General features: G+C 42.9%; 1 long non-coding RNA gene across 1 annotated transcript in view; it reads right to left on the bottom strand.

Moving 5' to 3' along the window:
• Positions 1–13,722: 13,722 nt before the first annotated feature.
• Positions 13,723–15,204, bottom strand: part of LOC143746356 (uncharacterized) — a 37,307-nt gene continuing 35,825 nt past the window's right edge. The window contains exon 3 of the long non-coding RNA XR_013206509.1: positions 13,723–13,751. This is a non-coding gene — a long non-coding RNA (uncharacterized LOC143746356). The remainder of the gene's footprint in view (positions 13,752–15,204) is intronic.

Below are 15,204 nucleotides of genomic sequence, written 5' to 3'. Positions count from 1 at the left end.
TAGCTCCTCAGTACTTGAGTGAGCTCTTAAGGTATTATAGTCCTTCACGTCTATTGCAATCTCAAAATTCCGGCCAGTTGATAATACCTAGAATATCAAAATCGACTGCTGGCGGTAGATCCTTTTCCTTTTTAGCACTTAAACTTTGGAACAGTCTTCCTTTCTGTTTATTCCGAAGTTAACTGTAATCAGCCGGACTGTATCCCGATCAGATGGTGGACCTGTGTCTGGACACGACCACAACGCATCCCTGAAATGTCAGCAGAGATTGTGTCAACTAGACTCTCCCCTGTGAAGGCCTCATCGACGCGACAGCCATCGGCGCTGATCTTCAACAAAGTTGTCCCCATACGCGCGTGATGAGACTGATCTTCAACCAGATGAACTGCATAATATAATGTTCCGAACCAATCTGACTTCTGTAATGCTGCCTGAATCATAATCATGCCCTGTTCATTCGTTGGCCAGAGGAGGACTGGCCCCTTGACTGAGCCTGGTTTCTCCCAAGGTTTTTTTCTCCATTCTGTCACCTGATGGAGTTTTGGTTCCTCGCCACTGTCACCTTTTTTTTGCCTTTGTCGCCATCTGGTTTAATGATATACATTAAAATAGAGTGAGCTTTAGTGAAAACTAAGTAAATATTTAATGACTACAATAGTAATTTCTTGCTAGAAATTACATCATAAGTGGAAAACATTGATCAAAAATGTACATTTACACACAAACTGATGACCAGCCGCAATTTTCAGACGCCATATTTTTCTAGCTCAACTGTCAAAGAATGGAAAGCACAGCATTGTGGGATATCAAAGGTAGGGAAGGATACATCTTATAGCCTTCAAAAATCGATTAGATGAAGGAATCTCAGGAGACAGGAAGTGAAACTTACATTGCATCCGGACGTGTCTTGTTGCTTTCCGACCTTGGAATGTGTCCTCCGTAGGCAGCATTTATCAGTTTTCGGACGCAGCCCTTGATCCTCACCTCCTTGTGGTTCAATTAGAGAGTTGAGTTGTCCAAGATGGCTGAGCTCGATCGGTTTCCGGGTCATAGGATGGAGGACGGAGGAGCAAAGAAATGAGGAGGGTGATTGAGATGCACCCCTTGACTGCTCGCACACTCAAACAAGCCACAAACTCATGGACTTTATTTTTCAAGTTTATTTTGCCTGTTTTGAATGTTTTCTTTTTGTTTAAATAAATTTCAAGAGTAGCTCTAACATTGATGAGTGTTGATTGATCATGAGTCATGAGGAAGCTCCCGACTGTTTGAGGACTGAAGTTTAGGCAGAACACATCAAATAAAATAATGGTCATGGATTAATTTGGCTAACTATCCTGGCCTGGGTTATTGTTGTAGCAGACAGAAACAGTGCCGGACCTAACTTTTCCTTTTCAGTATTTCATGATGGATTCATGATCATCAAACTGATTCTCTGGCAAAAATATGAAATGCATTGTGATCACAGCTAGAGAGCTTTTCTACCTAGAAAACACTTTTAACATCAGAGGATTAATATGTTAAAAGTGTTTTATAGGTAGAAAATATCAATTTGTTAATCATTTTGAAATGCAATGGAAGTTTTAGCGTTAAGTTCTGCCAGGAAGACTCAATTGCTACGTCACTTATTACCTTCCCATCTATCCAATCATGTCTAATACTTGCGGTATAAAAGACCGGTACTTACACATGTCTGAGTTCGCAGATGTTGACGCTTCCATTCACCTCCACCTCCACCTACAAGATGGTTCCTTCCCGTCCATCCTCCCCACCACCACCAAGATGGTCCCTTCCTATACCTCCCAGGGGGTCGGCTGTGCCCCGCCTTCGTCTTCAGGCAGGAAATGCAGAGTCCGGACCCTCGGATTGTGAGCTATGGACCTCCATAGTATAAATGGCGTATTTGGCCTACGCCAAAGAACTTTATTGCTTGCTGGGCTATCAATAAATGTATTTATTGTTACAGTATTTATTCTCCCGGGTCTTTCTGATAGAACTGTATATCACACATATAGAGGAGAAATTATAGAAAGAAAACAAATGATGTATGATATTGATTGAAATTGGAATGACATGGGTTCAGGTTTCAGCCCTGATCAATGTATTGCTAGTAAGGGGCAATAAATACGGAAGAGGATTAGGGCCAAGCTATAATAAAAAAATAAAACCATCTCGAGATTAAAGTCATCATAATGCGAAATTAAACTCGTTAAATTTCGAGAAATTAACTCGAAAAATTATCTTGAGAATAAACTCATTAAATATCGAGAATAAAGTTGTTGTGATTCGAGAAAAAACTTGTTAAATTTTAAGAAAAAAGTCGAAATACAATCTTGAGAATAAACTCATTACATTTCAAGAATAAAGTCATTTTGTTTCGAGAAAAAACTTGTTAAATTTCGAGAAAAAAACTCGAAATACAATCTTGAGAATAAACTCATTAAGTTTCGAGAATAAAGTCATTGTGTTTCAAGAAAAAAAGTCAAAATGAAATGTAGGGAATAACGCATTCGATCAGTCTAAATGGCATAGCAGACTGAGTACAGTTGAGACACTTTTTGCGTTTTGATTTTTCACAGAAAAAATAGATACTGAAAAGAAGTGAATTTCTACATGACATGCCACATGACATTTCATTAGCTTGTAGACTAAGATATTATCAATCAATAATACCCATAAGTAGTTTATATTTTCCACAATTAGCTCATAAAAATAAGGTGCTTTTGTCTCAACTTTGTCTCAACTGTACCCATATGTGGTACAGTTGAGACAGTACCATGGTACAGTTGAGACACCCATTTTTAATGATGTAAAGGTAACTAAATGTTCATAGCAAATATAATAAATAAAGACAAATAAAAAAAAAACAATTGGGCAACATGTTTATTTATTCATCCAAATTCATTCATTTTATTTAAATTAGCACTGGTTAAAATATATAAAACAGGAACAATATATTTAATATCTTTATTAATAATACACAGTTTAAATATCACAAATATCAAATTTTATTTTCATTTGCGTCCTATGCTGGCTAATTACGACGTTTAACCTGTTATCATAACACTGAACAACTAAACAGTGTTTACTAATAAAATCTATCGGGGTACAGTTGAGACACGTGTGTCTCAACCATACCCCGCTGGTCACCTCGCAAATTCCTCTAGATTTTGCAATGACCTTGCACAAGAATAACATTTGTGATGATACCAGTTACGTTTAACAGTCACATAAGGATAATAAGCTATTCATTGTGGAGTGTGCATGGTAAAGTGAAAGTCTTATCTTAGAAAAAAAACTTTTGCTGATATCTTCGGATCGGATATGTTTACGTTGTTAAAATTTCCCATGATTAAAGAGGACACTAATACACATGTGCACAGCAAAAATCACAACTTGTGCATGCTGCAAACGCAAGTTATTTAAGGTGTCTCAACTGTACTCATGTCTCAACTGTACACAGTCTACCCTACTGATAGAGGACATGGCAGAGTTGGATCACTTAGTCAAGCTATATTTTAGACTTTCTTTCAGTAACATAGAAATACTATCAACTTTAGCTAATTATGACAGAATAATAATTAGCATACAAACTTTAAAGGGAATTTGCAAGCGGCTAGCTCTTTTTAGAAAAAAAAAATCAGTCCAATTGGTGCGATGTACTCGCTTTTGTCCAACATGAAATGACAACCAGTGGACAAATGCAAGGTTATCGATGGCTTCACCTACGCGCGATTCATCAGGGTTTCGTGGTTTCCCAGGATACCATAGGACAGATTATTAAACTTGTTGATCCTCAAGGTGTGGAATTTCAACGAAGGAGCTGTTGAGAAGACGCTGGTACACTTGCGCTGGCCCAAATGCACTCTGGCATACATGCCAGATATGTCCACATATGGACAGCTATGATAAATTAAAACGTACTACTCGGTTACCAAACGTAACCTCGGTTCTCTCTAGAAGAGGGAACGAGTATTGCGTAAGTATAGCTTACACTACGGGAAAGATTCATCTTTTCGAGATATTGAAGCCAAAAAATTATCCTTAATTTTGTATCCATTGTCAACGCAGTGCAGCAGCTAGCAGACCTAGAGTAGGCTGTCTAGCGTGCTCATAGGCTGCCCTGCGGGAACTGCAGCAGCCTACCACTGAACCCGACGTGACGTCACTTCAAATGAAGGTCGCCTTCACAGCGTCAAAGCCCGGCAATATGGGCGTGGCTTAGCATATATAAGCAGGGTTCGTAGGCTGATTCTCTGGTTTTCATCGACTGAAGCGAAAACCGCTCGTGGCGCGAGCACGGCAGGTTACGCAATACTCGTTCCCTCTTCTAGAGAGAACCGAGGTTACGTTAGGTAACCGAGTACATTCTCTTACGAGAGGTTTTCTCGTATTGCATAAGTATAGCTTACGCTACGGGAACCCCTTGTCAATGCTCTGCGCGCCAGAATCAACTTATGAGTCCCAGAAAAATCCGGGATCCCAGATCAGCGGGAATAAGCGCATGTAAATAAGCACTCACAGGGAATACAGAGCGGCGACGCCGTTCAATCTATAAGCATATAGCACATAACCTGATACAGTGCAGCTCAACCAGAAGAGCTAAGTCATATGAGAGTAGTTTGCGCACGATAGTACCTGTGCAGAACTTACCTCTCACTTAAACTGATAGTAGTTTCGCCTGCAGGGCGGGAACTTCCAGATTATAGAATCTGACAAAGGTGGAAGGGGAGGCCCAGCCCGCCGCTACACATATGTCATGAATAGAAATTCCACTGGACCATGCCCACGAAGAGGGCACGCCTCTGGTGGAATGAGCCCTGACGCCCAAGGGGCATTGCAGACCTTTTGCTGTATAAGCAGCTGCAATCGTGTCTATTATCAATCTGGATAGACTCCGTTGGTGTCCTTTGGTGAGACCTTTGGTGCGCCCACCAAACGAAACAAAAAGCTGCTCAGAGCGCCTGAAAGGGGCGGAGCGCGTAATGTAAACTCTCAGCGCCCTCACCGGGCAGAGGAGATTAATATCACTCTCACTATCGGATGCTGGCATAGCCAATAGCGAAATGACCAGTGCTCTGAACGGTGTGCCAATCACTTTAGGAACATAGCCATGTCTAGGTTTGAGGATGACTTTTGAGTCATTCGGGCCAAACTCAAGACACACGGCGCTAACAGACAGCGCGTGTAAGTCCCCCACGCGTTTGACTGATGACAGAGCAATCAGAAAAACAGGTTTTAACCCTCTAGGCGCCACGGTCGAGTTTACTCGACAAGATGCGGCACTGAATAAAACGGCCGATTTTGTCAAATTGGGTGTCAAATTTCGTTCGACCTCCCCTCCACTGGATGGCAGACATGTCATACTTCATCCCCGAATCAAAAATACGTCATGTTTCTATACAAAATGTTCGAGTTAGAGCGCATTGAATCAGTGCGATCAAAAGCGGAGCTAGTGTGCGAGTGAGCCATTTTATCAGATCCTCTCCGCAATCGCGGCGACAGTATTGTGGTGGAGACTTAGTCTAATACCACTGGGTATGTTAGACAAAGTCGAAGTATTCATAGGACAGTTAGGAGACAACGTGGAGGAAGGGTGAGGAGTCGCAATGACAATGACAGTAGTCCGAGCTGTGCACACTCTGCGCGCGCGCGAGGCAGATCTGGCCGCGCTGCTCGTATCATCTCACTCATGATCTGTGCCTTGCCGTGGCGAGTGAGCGTTTGAACTAAACAGGTCTTGTCTACTTGTGTTTGTATGTCATATGAATAATATATATGTGCCCCATACATGGAATCAGAGTGCCTACTGTATTTAGTAAATGGAAAATCTCTACAGCAAAAGGCCAACCACTATATGCATTCGGTTTGTTTCTAACATTTATTAGTAATGATTTACACAGTTTGTTTACTACTTACTATATACCTGAGCATTCAGTATTGTGCAATATAGCATACAGAAGGTGATGGACATTTGGGGGAAAGAAGTGCTGCATTTTATCATTTAAACATGTGACTTTTCATGAAAATTCTATAATCCAAGATTGCCACCACCATATGACGTCATAATATGCAAATTAGATGGGAAAATGTAATCCCTAGATAAAATTTGGGTCATCGTTAATATTTCTCTAATTTACAGAAAGTCTCTATCTTTTATCACTTTTAAGATATAGCCTTTTGAAATTAAGATGTCAAAATCGAACGTTTTAGGAAAAAACCTCTGGCGCCTAAAGGGTTAAGTGATTAGTATTTTAGATCCGCAGAGGTTAAAGGTTCAAAGGGGTATGCATTCAGGGCCTCGAGGACCAAAGAAAGATCCCACATAGGAACTGAAGGGGGGCGCGGGGGATTCATCCTCCTGGCTCCTCTGAGGAAGCGGATGATGAGCTCGTCCTGCCTATTGACTGGCCGCGCGTCGATTCTGAGAACGCTACGACGGCTGCCACATAGACTTTGAGCGTGGATGGGGACCTTCCCTTTTCCAACAGCTCTTGAAGGAAACTAAGCAACTGCGGAATCCCACACGTCCGTGGGTCCAGATTTTTGTCAGCGCACCATTTAGAGAACACAGACCATTTAGACGCGTAGAGCCTTCTGGTAGAAGGAGCTCTAGACTGAGTGATTGTGTTCATTACTGCGTCTGGCAGGGCAACGGGTAACCGTTGGTCAACCATACGTGCAGAGACCAGCGCTCTGGATGGGGATACCATATCGAGCCGCGAGCTTGAGAGAGGAGATCTGCTCTCACCGGGATTGGCCACGTGGCTGTCTGTCACAGCAGCGTAAGCTCTGGGAACCAAGTCTGGTTCTCACAACGCGGGGCTATGAGGAGCACTGATTGGCACGTTTTCCTGATTCTCTTGATCACCTGTGGTAACAGAGAGACCGGAGGGAAAGCATATAGTGGGCGGCTGGGCCAGGTCTGGGCCAGCGGGTCCTAGTTCTTTGAAAAGAACTTTGGGGAGTGAGTGTTGTCCTGTGACGCAAATAGGTCGACTTCCGCTTTGCCAAAAAGGCGCCATAGCAACTGGACTGTTTGGGGGTGCAGGGACCATTCCCCCGGGGGAACATTGTTCCTGGACGGTCTGTCTGGGCCGTCGTTCAGGTGGCCTGGCACCTGCGCAGCTCTCAGCAAGCGCAGATGGTGCTGAGACCAAACGAGGAGGCGTTCTGCCAGATTGCAGAGATTTCTGGATCTAACACCGCCCTGGCGGTTCACGTAGGACACTACAGACATGTTGTCCGAGCGGACTAGAACATGGTGGTCCTGTATAAATCTTTGGTTTCCTGTTAAATAAACTGTCAAATTAGCAAAAACTTCTTTTTTTTTATGGACAAGCAAGCAAGCTTGCTCTGACCTTGATCGAGGGTGAGATGTGTACATAGTTTCAAAAGTTTAAACTTTTCATCATTGTAGTCTCCGAGCGTTTCAAGCAACTGTAAACTTCCGTAATCGACTTTGAATGTATTAATGATAGGCCTAATATTAAAACGAATAGGCTAAGATCCTTTTTGAAAAATAGTTTTTGGTTTCATATCCCCAGTCAAATCTTTTTGAAATTAGAAGTTTCCTTAGATGTGATTGACCTTAAAAAACACCCTGCTAAGTTATCAGTGTTTCATCAACAGGTTTTATTACACTGGAAAATGATCCACAAGCATAATTTCAGTCTTCGTAAATGTACAGGGTGCCAAAGAAAGGCCGAACGGGAGGACGGTGTATTGATATACCCGACCGTTGAAGGCGAATCTCAAGAATGGCCTGTGACAGAATCGGAATCTGAAAGTATGCATCTTTCAGATCAAGAGAGATAAACCAGTCCTTCGGGCGAACTTGCACAAGGATTTGTCTGGTCGTGAGCATTTTTAACGGTCTTCTCATGAGAGCTTTGTTCAAATATCTCAGATCTAAGATAGGTCTTAGAGCTCCGTCCTTCTTGGGTACGAGAAAATAGCGGCTTTAAAAGCCTGACTCGCTCAGAGAAGAAGGTACTGGTTCTATGGCCCCTTTGCACAGCAGTTTGTCTATTTCTGCGCGGAGTAGATGCGCTACATCCGCTTTCACTTTCCAAAATAGGCCACCAAAAACGTTGGCGGATGGAGGCGAGAATGCCCCGCACGCCGGGATGGGCTGACAATGTGGAGGAGTGTCCCCACTGGAGGGTAGCCAAGCGCGCAGAGACAGGAACAAACAGAAGGTGTTTCGGACAGGCGCGCGGAACGGTGGCGCGAGCGAGAGCGCGCTTTACCAACGTCTTGACTCCCCAGACAGCCGCCCCCACTACGCAGTGTTGGAGGGAATAATCTCCTCCTGGGAAGTGGTGGGAGTCGAGGTGTCGAAGAGGCGGGAGAGTGCATCTGGCTTAACCTTCTTAGATCCAGGACGATAGTAGATGGTAAAATCGAAATGCGTGAAAAACAGAGCCCAGCGGTCCTGGTGAGCATTTAATCTTTTGGCGGAATGCATATTTTCAAGGTTTCTGTGATCCGTCCAAACTATGAAAGGAACCAGAGCTCCCTCTAACCATTGACGCCACTTTCCCACTGCCAAGCGTATGGCGAGTAATTCACGGTTACCGACGTCATAGTTGCGTTCCACGGGAGAGAGACGATGCGAAAAGAAGGCACAGGGGTGTACTTTCTCATCAGCAGGCGAGCGCTGGGAAAGAACAGCCCCGACCCCCACCTCAGAGGCGTCGACCTCGACGATAAACTGCCTCGCGACGTCGGGAGTGAGCAAAATGGGAGCGGTAGTGAAATGGGCCTTAAGAAGATCGAAAGCGCGCTGAGCAGGAACTGACCACACGAACTTAGACTTGACTGAGGTCAAGGCGGTGAGAGGGGCGGCCACCTGATTAAAGTTGCGTATAAAGCGGCGATAAAAATTAACGAAACCGAGAAATCGCTGAAGCGCGACAAGAGAGTCGGGGACTGGCCAATCAGTAACGGCCTGGACCTTAGTAAGATCCATACTGATCCCCTCCGCAGAAACGACCGAACCGAGAAACGTAACAGAGGGAACGTGAAAAGAGCACTTGTCAGTCTTAACAAAGAGTCGATTCTCCAGTAATCGCTGGATATAACAGTAGCCCTCCGTTTACTGGCGAGCCCTGGCTTTTACCGGACACACATTGACAAAATGGTTAGGCGAAGCACAGTACATGCAGAGGCGGATGGTCACTCTCCGCTCCCGTTCCCCTGCATCGCCTCCGGCTCCGGACCAGTAGGAGGCGAAGAAGAGGCGACAGGTGGAGAAGAGAGCAGAGAAGATTCCAGGCTCCGTGCCCGTCGGCGCAGGTTGAAGCGTTTCTCAATCCAGATAGCCAGGTCGATGAGAGCGTCAAGACGAGTCGGCGCCTCTCGAACGTAGATCTCATCTTTGAGTTCGGGATTAAGCCCCTCCAGGAGGCGGACCACTAAGGTCAGTTCGTTACAGCCACTAGAGGTAGCTAGAGTGCGAAACTCGATTGAGAAATCCGCAGCAGAGCGCTTACCCTGGCGAAGCGAGGAGAGTATGCGAGAAGCTTCTTCCCCGAAGGCCGAGCGGTCAAAGACACGGATCATCTCGGCCTTAAACTGGGAAAAATTAAACACACAGTCTGTCTCAGCCACCCAGTTGGCTGCTCCCCATTCACGGGCTCGTCCAGCAAGGAGAGATATTACGAACACGACTCTGGCTCGATCCGAAGCATAGGTCGAGGGCTGGAGAGAGAAGACAACCTCACACTGAGTTAAGAAGGCGCGACATTGAGTGGGCTCACCCGAGAAGCACGGAGGGTTGTTGATTTGTGGTTCTGGTGTCTCGCGGTGATCCTGAGTCACAGGTGCTTCGTAATCAGTGTTGGGGAGTAACGGAATACATGTACCGGCATTACGTATTCAGAATACAAATTATGAGTAACTGTATTCCGTTACAGTTACAATTTAAATAGTTGGTATTTAGAATACAGTTACATTGTTGAAATCAATGGATCACATGAGAATACTCTGTTTCATGAGTTTATTCACTCTCTAAATAAATTTAGGCAACTCCATGCATTTCCCAGAAGCCCCAATATGAAAACGAAAAAATGCGCGGTTTGCGTGATCAGTCACAATGGAGTCGGAAGAGGAGCAGCTAGAGCTAGAGGTAGAGATGGAGCCGGAACAACAGAGCCAGGGCAAGAATGCGTTTCTATCTTGGAAATTCAAACAGAATTTCACATTAAAGAAAGAGAAGGGAGAACAAATATAACTGTGCAGTGCAACCTCTGCTTGCAAGCAACCATCCTCCTTTCAGCATCCAAAGACTCCACCTCCAACCTGAAGAAGCATCTTATTTTTTATTTTATTTTTTTTTACTTTTAGGCCAAATATATTTTTAGTACTTCTGTGAATTAGGCTACACTGCGCAAACCAAAAGTAATACTTTACCCACCGGATGAAGAAGGGTTGGCTCTCCACAGAACATAAAATATTCATTTTATTTTATTTTTCTTGTACACATTTATGAGGAAAAAACATCAGACAAAAAATTTCTTTAAAATGAAACAGAACAATTACAGAATTGTTTAAATTACTTTAAACAGAACAATGCGGTCAGCATCGTCAACTTCATCTTTGCAGCCGACACTAACATATTCAATCATTACTTTTGCCGGTTCTTTGTGACAGCTTTTAGGTGCTTTATTGGCAGCGCCACCCTTACATGTTACATGAACGCCTCACGACCGCACCGGTGACCGCAACATACACTTATAGTCTTTGTTCTTCTATAGCAAATTATAATATAGCATATTGCACTTTCAGGGAGACATGGGCCTAACACATTCAGCCAGTTGGAACAGAAGCAGGATTTAGTAAGCAGGATTTGATGGCCGCATTCCTATATTATAAAATGCAATTCAATGTGGAAGTAATCCAAGTATTCAGAATACGTTTCTCAGATTGAGTAACGTAACGGAATACGTTACAAATTACATTTTTGGGCATGTATTCTGTATTCTGCAACGAAATACGTTTTAAAAGTATCCTTCCCAACACTGTTCGTAATGCAGATGATGAAGCCGTGTAGTGAGATTAGATACCTGGGAGGCTAACGACTCGACGGATTGCCTTGCGGCAGAAAGCTCCTCTTCATGCCGACCGAGCATAGCACCCTGGAGTTCGACAGCAGACTGAAAGTGATTGCCGCTCACTGGGTCCATACTGGCCAGATTATTCTGTGATGGTGAGAGAAGGATGACCCAAAAGCGAGATGCAGCACTACAGTCTTTAATGAACAGAAAATGCTGTCCAGAGGTTAAAAAAGAAATCTTCAGTACAAAATAAAGAAACAACGAAAGTCCTCCAGAGAAACAGGATGAGTAAAAAACAACTTAAATCCTCCGTTCAGACAGCAGAGCATTTTCGGCATTCAGGGACTTCATAGAGGTGCGAACCAGCTCGGGAACTCACAGGAGGTCAGAGATATCAACGGACGATGATGGACAGGTGTTGGGCAGGTGTTGTATCCTGTCTCCTCTTTTATACTCACCTAAAGGATTATTAGGAACACCTGTTCAATTTCTCATTAATGCAATTATCTAATCAACCAATCACATGGCAGTTGCTTCAATGCATTTAGGGGTGTGGTCCTGGTCAAGACAATCTCCTGAACTCCAAACTGAATGTCAGAATGGGAAAGAAATTCCCAATTTCGAGTGTGGCATGGTTGTTGGTGTTACGTTAGAAAACGAGGACACAAGATGCAAGTACAAACTCTTTATTGAGTGTAAATAAAGATGATGATGATGATTATTTCAGGTGATGCAGGCGGTGGCGCAGGGACTTAGATAGTTAGACACTGAGTGATGGATGAAGTGCAGGGTGCTCTGAAGGGTGACGACGTAATCCATACACGAAACGAAATCCAACACGAAGAAAACAGGAACACAGGAACTCGAGACGGGACACGAAGCACGGGAACAGGAACAGGTAACACGAAGACTTCATGCAACGATCTGACAATGGGAGTGAGAAAATGGTAAGTATTTATAGGAGATGAGATGAGTGGCAGCTGGTACTGGTGAGTGATCGCAGCTGGATGCTGATTAACTGTGACGATCCGGACACACCCACTCACACACTCACACGCATGTAAACAACAAAGCACGAGACTAGAGAGAGACACTGGATCCTGTGTCCAACTATACCGTGACAGTTGGTGACAGACGGACCGGTCTGAGTATTTCACAATCTGCTCAGTTACTGGGATTTTCACGCACAACCATTTCTAGGGTTTACTAAGAATGGTGGAAAAGGGAAAAACATCCAGTATGCGGCAGTCCTGTGGGTGAAAATGCCTTGTTGATGCTAGAGGTCAGAGGAGAATGGGGCGACTGATTCAAGCTGATAGAAGAGCAACTTTGACTGAAATAACCACTTGTTAGAACCGAGGTATGCAGCAAAGCATTTGTGAAGCCACAACACACACAACCTTGAGGTGGATGGGCTACAACAGCAGAAGACCCCACCGGGTACCACTCATCTCCACTACAAATAGGAAAAAGAGGCTACAATTTGCAAGAGCTCACCAAAATTGGACACTTGAAGACTGGAAAAATGTTGCCTGGTCTGATGAGTCTCGATTTCTGTTGAGACATTCACATGGTAGAGTCAGAATTTGGCGTAAACAGAATGAGAACATGGATCCATCATGCCTTGTTACCACTGTGCAGGCTGGTGGTCGTGGTGTAATGGTGTGGGGGATGTCTTCTTGGCACACTTTAGGCCCCTTAGTGCCAATTGGGAATCTTTTAAATGCCACGGCCTACCTGAGCATTGTTTCTGACCATGTCCATCCCTTTATGGCCACCATGTACCCATTCTCTGATGGCTACTTCCAGCAGGATAATATACCATGTCACAAAGCTCGAATAATTTCAAATTGGTTTCTTGAACATCACAATGAGTTCACTGTACTAAAATGGCCCCCACAGTCACCAGATCTCAACCCAATAGAGCATCTTTGCCCTGGATGTGCATCCCACAAATCTCCATCAACTGCAAGATGCTATCCTATCAAAATGGGCCAACATTTCTAAAGAATGCTTTCAGCACCTTGTTGAATCAATGCCACGTAGAATTAAGGCAGTTCTGAAGGCGAAAGGGGGTCAAACACAGTATTAGTATGGTGTTCCTAATAATCCTTTAGGTGAGTGTATTGGTTTGTAGTCTGAAGTTCAATGTAGAAACTGGATTTGGGGAGGTTGAGTAAACCCAAGTGGAGGCACGGTTGATGCTCCTGAAGCAAATTCAAGGATAATCTCTGTAGTAGAAATTTTAATAGTCATTGATCCCAAACAGGTAAGAGAGAGAACCTATTCAATGTATAAAAAATATATGTGTGTACGTGCTTGTGTGTGACGTTTCAGGAACATATGGGACAGGACCTCTGACCTTTGGGACGGTCAGTTTTGGCCAGTTTATTTCAATACCAGTTTGTGTCTTTAAGTAGAAACTGAATAGCAGTAAGGACCTTATCTGGGTGGGTGAAAGGTACAGCGGGCGAGGAGGAACCTTGAAAAGAGTATAAAGGCTGTCTCATATCTTCCTGTGGGGTGTCACTCTCTTGCACAGCTTAACTTCGGTGTACTAGACTGAACCTATTCTTGCAAGAATAAATACTTTCCTTTTATTAATTTTACTCTGAGTGTCTGAGTTACGCAGTGATGATGTTTAACAGGATTTTTGCCACAACATCTCCATTGTTAGAGGACTGCATTCTCCTTCTACAAACAGGTAAAAAAAAATTTCAATAAAAAGTCAAAAGACAGGATCATGGATATTACAGTAAAATAAATTTATACCATAAAAAGCATTCCGGCGTTTCTAATCAAATTGATGTATTTTCCAAGCTGATAAATGTAACATTGAACCGATTAAAATTGTTACAACTTTTTTCCACCATTTTTCAAAAATTGCTTAATCTTATTACAATGATTTCATGTGACACCGAAAACTGAAGTAATGGCGCATGAAAATTCTGCTGTGCATCACAGAAATAAATTAGGTCCCACTTTATATTAAGTGGCTTTAAGTATAATGTACTTACATCGACAAATAAGTACAATGTACTTATTGTGTTGATGTTGTATTGTAAAACACTTGTGCTGCTATTGAGATGTGATACGGGTAAGGTTAGGCACAGGTGTGGTGGTATGGGTCGGTTTAAGGGTGGGTTAAAGAGTAAGGGAAGGGTCAACTGTGTAATTACAAATGTAATTACATAAATTAATTACAGCTGTAATTACATGCAGGTATTTTCAAAATATAAGTACAATGTAATAACATGTATGCACAAAATAAGTCCATTGAATCAAATTATTATTTTCAATGTAAGTACATAGTACTTAAAGCCACTTAATATAAGGTGGGACCATAAATTATATGTTAAAATATATTAAAATAGAAAACAATTACTTTAAATTGTAATAATATTTCACAATATTGTTTTCTTCTGTATTATTGATCAAATAAATGCAGGTTTGAGTATAAGAGACTTATTTCAGAAACATCAAAAATAGTAACGTTTCCAAACTTTTGACCAGTACTGTGCATGTACGTATACAAAAGCAATAAACAATAAAGCAATAATACCATATTGTTCAAAATATAAGACAATGTTTTTTTCTTAGAAATACACCTGAAAACACAGGTGAGTCTTATATTCAGGGTTTAGACCACGCCTGCCACACAAGTCCTGAAAAGTGAAGCTAAAGCATCTCGCGTCATCGCCCCCAGGTGGCTGGAAGCAGTATAGGTCATAAACCCCACCTTACCCATGAAATGTAATGGGGCTCAAGTCAACTAAACTACGGAGCCAGTAAAGGTACGTGGTGGTGGAAATAATTTGGGATGGGAGAATTTTAAAAAATATATATATTTTGCATTCCCAGGCAAAACTTTTGCGTTCCTGCAAAACCTGTTGTGAGCTCAGACAGACACTTCATGTTTAATGTCCCGCTGGCAGTGTTTCAGAGCTCCGTAAGTTAATGAAGTGTTTCATGGTGTTTGAACTTGGACTCAAATATAAAGAAATGCGCTCAGTGAATGCTTAACTCAAGGGATTCAGTGAAGTTGGCAATATACTCACAATTTTGACCTTCCCGGATCAATATTCGTGAGATAAACACTGTTAAAACACAAATGACACCTATTTACAATCACAGTAACCCAGAC

This window comes from Siphateles boraxobius, unplaced genomic scaffold (genome assembly GCF_051911475.1).
Source record: "Siphateles boraxobius isolate OS27281-9 unplaced genomic scaffold, OSU_SipBor_1 22, whole genome shotgun sequence".
In the NCBI taxonomy this organism is placed as follows: Eukaryota; Metazoa; Chordata; class Actinopteri; order Cypriniformes; family Leuciscidae; genus Siphateles; species Siphateles boraxobius.
The sequence above is the reverse complement of the archived record's forward strand: the minus strand, read 5'-3'. Positions and strand labels throughout refer to the sequence as shown.